Consider the following 4421-nt stretch of genomic DNA (forward strand, 5'->3'; position numbering starts at 1 on the left):
CCACTTTTTATAATGCATTCAGCTTTCCACTTATGTTGCCTAGTTAAGGGTGAGGAAATGATAATCCACAGCAGAAAGAGGCATAATATCACTCTAGGAACCACAAAAGCTAGAAGTGATGTGTGCTAGCACCATCTCTCCTCTTTCCCTACTACCTGCAGTGAAGTAAAAGCAAAATACGGAGGAAGTACACCAGATCAGTGTAACACAGGTTGGGGCTGAAAGCTACAGCTGTAATGGATATCACCTTCTTGCTGAATTAATGGCTATTTTATATTAAACACTCTCCTAAAGATGTGCTATCTTCTTTATTTTGTGTATTTTTTTTTTTTTTGAGTCAGTCTGTCTATATCTCTACTGGTCTAACACTCTCTAAAATAATATCATTTTTTTCTCCTTTTATCCTGGAAAGCTTCAGTGCACAGGAGACTAATATGCACCTTTTACCTGTGTCAACTTCACCAACACATAGGTATCACTTTCCCAGTATTTTTGCACATAGGTCATGCAGAGAAGAAGGAAAACACTAAGTCCAGCTGCACACAGAGACTTTCCGCAAATTTGTTTTTATACTCAACTTTACAAAGTACTTTTTATATCAAAGCAATTGTGTATCACAGCAAGTGTGTATGTAAATATTTTGTATGTAAAAAAATGTTTGTGAAGGATGGTTCAAAGGATGTGAAAGTCCTTAAAGACTGTGCAGAAAACTGCAATTTCAGGGTTCCAAACAGGGGAAATTTCATCTTTGGAAAAATTTTACTTCAGAGGCATTATAGACATTGCTCTTAATTTTCAGGAAAAACAAACTAACAACAACAACAACAACAAAAAAAAAAACATAAAAAATCAGTTTCCTTTTCAGGGTTTACAAATTAAAAACATAAACAAAACATATTCTGTTCTTGTGTAAGCATCTATGTAATCTTTTTGGGTAATATTTTGGAACAGGAAATCCTTATAATATGAATAAGAGAGAGAAAAAAAAAAGCCTTACTATTTTTGTTGGAAAAAGTGTCAGTTCCTCTATTCATCCAACATCTAATTATTCACTGTTCTTTTGAATCACAACTAATTTAGAGCTGCATTTCACATGGAACTATTTGTGCTTTTATAAGTCATGAAAAAAGTGTTTTTTTTTTTTTTTTTTTCTAAATTCAACAGTATTTTCTTATTTCTATCAAACAATATAATAACACTCATTTAGTTATTCAGAATATTTGAAGCATGTAGTTTATACTTAGTCTCCTTTCTATTCTTTTCTTAACTTGTGCTATTAGGATTTTCTCTAATGTATGATATATGACAGAAATGCCTAAGCTAGCAAGGACTAGGCTGACTACCTTGGGAAATGAAAAGCTGTGTTGGGAAAGTGGTTTGTGTGAAGTAATTGGCTTTAGCTATGCTCTCCTTAGATGGCTAGACTTAGATGGCTAGACTTTCCCTAGAAATATTTACGTCTGACACCATTGCACTATAGAGATATATATATCATGTATTCATTGAAAATGATAGAGGCAAGGCTTATTGTCATAGCAATCATATCTAAGTGCTTCTCAAGGGGAATTAAGCCTTTAAATAAGAACTTACATGCCTAAATATCTTTGTGGACTTGGACTTTGGCCTGCTAAATTAGTTTTCTAATTACAGTTTCACTGAGGATACTTGGCATGAGGCATAAACAAATTAAGTACTATGACAGAAGCCTCCCAATGATACCTCTGATTGATCAGGTAAGAAACAAAAGGAGTTGTAAGAAAATTAGATAAAACTTCATGCTAGAATATACAATGTTCCTGATAATATAGTCTTAAAGGTTATCAATCTGAACGTTCTTTGCATACATGTGCATTGGTTTTATGTGGCAAAGGTTTTTTGTAGTCGGGGGCTGTAGGGTTGACTTCTGTGAGCAGAGCCCACCAGCTGCCACATGTAAGATCAGAGCCAGCTCCAGCCACCTCCAAAAGGGACCCACTGCGTGCCAGAGCTGAGCCAGTGAGAAACACTTGATATGCCTCTGTCAAAGCAGGTGTAAGAAAGGGAATAATCTGCTGTGCAATAGTGTCTGGGAGAGAGAGAAGCAAGAAAATGTGAGAGAAGCAAGAAAATGTGAGAGAAGCAGCCCTGCAGCCCCCAAGGTCAGTACAGCAGGAGGGCAGGAGGTGCTCCAGGCACGGAGTAGCAATTCCCCTGCAGCCTGTGGAGAGGCTCCTGGTGGAGCAGGCTGTCCCCCTGCAGCCCATGGATCCCACATGGAGCCGATCTCCACGCTGCAGCCCCCCCCGTAGGTGGAGGAGCCCCCGGTGGTGCAGGTGGCTGTGGCCTGGAGGAGGCTGCGGCCCATGGAGAGCCTCTGCAGGAGCAGGCCCTGGTCCGGAGCTGCAGCCTGTGTAGAGGAGCCCACGCAGGAGCAGCGGTTCTGGGGGGAGCTGCTGCCCGTGGGGGACCCGTGCTAGGACAGTTTGCTCTTGATGGATAGACCCCATGGTACAGACCCATGCTGAAGCAGCTCTTGAAGAGCAGCTGCCTGTGGGAAGCTCCTGCAGGATCAGTTTGGGAAGGATGGCATCCTGTGGGAGGTACCCAATGCTAGTCCAGGTAAAGAGGGTGATTGTGAAGGAGAGATGCAGTGTTAGGGACTGACTACAGTCCCCATTCGCTCTGGGGGGAGGTGGAAGAAGAGGGTGGATGGGAGGAAGGTGTTTTTAGTTTGCTTTTAGTTTCTCACTCTTAAAGTCTAATAGTCATAAGCAATACGTTGTGCTAATTTCCCTATGCTGTGTCTGTTTTGCCCATGACAGTAACTGGTGAGTGATCTCCTTGACCTCATCTCAATCCTTGAGCCCTTTCTGCTATATTTTCTCCGTATTGTAATTTGAGGAGGGGGAGTGAGAGAACAGTTGTGGAGTTTGTCTGTCCAGCAGGGTAAAGCCACATGTTCCCCTGCACCTTACATCACTCTGTTTTTTTTTTTTTTTTTTTTTTTTTTTTTGTTTTGTTTTGTTTTGTTTTGTTTTCTATCAAATGCAGTAAATCAGAGAAAATGAGCTGCTTATGATTAGTTAGATTTTATTGTTTTACAAGAGAGAAGAACTTTCCTGTGTTACACATCTCAGAAAACCTAAACTGGCATTTTTTTAATTACTTTCCATGGGTAATTCCATTATTTTCAAAGAAAAATAAAAGTAAAGTTACATGTAAAAGTACTCATTGGTACAAATCTAGTATATTGGACTGTATCAATTTATTTTTTCTTTTAATTAAAATTTAAATCATTACCTTTTAAAACTGGTATACAGCATACTCTCATTTTACATTCCCAGTACTAACTTCTCTGCTGCCCATGACCAGAGCTCATTCAGTTATTTATTTTATTGCAGTACGCCATAATAGGCATCATGTTGCATTCTGTCCTTTGTTCTGCTTGTTTCCTGATACAACATTGCTAGATGTCTGCCACAAATATTTGCTATATTGTCTTCCCATCATCTGCACAGCTAGATTTTTATTGTGTAGCCATCTATCAGGCCAAAGAGCATCACTTCTATCAAAGTACTTCATCTGGCACATGCATCCAAACTGCTGGAGCCCTCTCTTCTTTCTCATATCAGTGAGACCATGAGCTTTCTTTTCTTTCTTCTTATCTAATCTCTTTGAATACTTGTTGTATTTCAGAAATTGTCTTAACAACAGGTTACATATAGCTAGTGTGGTAACTTCTGGGAATTTATACTAAAAGTATAGTCTTCAGTTGTTTTTCCATCTTTCAGAAATCTCTCCTCAGAGATTCTCATCTCACAAGTCTGCTGCAAAACTGTGCATTTTGCATATACAGTGCCTATTATGGCTATCCATCAGAAGTCCAGCTACTGATTCCTTAGCTTCAACAGGTCTCTGTTAACTAGCATAAAACTTCCCTGTGATTCAACGAAAACCTTCTCCAAGACAGAGATTACTCTCTCTTAGACCTGGAACTACACAGAATTTGTATTAAATACTGATGGTAATGGAATAAAGAATTATCTTGTGTATAGTAGAGGAAGACCCAAATGCTCCAGAAGGATAAACTTTAAATTAAGAATGAATGTTATAAATAATGATATAGCCTGAAATTAACATGACAAAAGGAGGACAAGTACTATTTTTGAAGACAATCTGCCCTCTTGCCCCCAGCATATACACAAATTTAAAATAGGGAGAAAAATCCTGCTAGGAGAGAGGAATAATTGATCTGAGGGATTTTAACTGTTCATGTACTTTATTTGAGCCAAAAAGATATTGTTGTAGATAATGCAAACATCACCTGGGATCTAACCAGTGCCATACTTAAGAGAAGTAATATATTATTAATATTTAGTTGTTGTATGGCATAAAAAATAATAATAGTAAAAAAAATCACATCAACATCTGCAAACTATCTT

The sequence above is a fragment of the Anas platyrhynchos genome, chromosome 2 (assembly GCF_047663525.1).
Source record: "Anas platyrhynchos isolate ZD024472 breed Pekin duck chromosome 2, IASCAAS_PekinDuck_T2T, whole genome shotgun sequence".
NCBI lineage: Eukaryota > Metazoa > Chordata > Aves > Anseriformes > Anatidae > Anas > Anas platyrhynchos.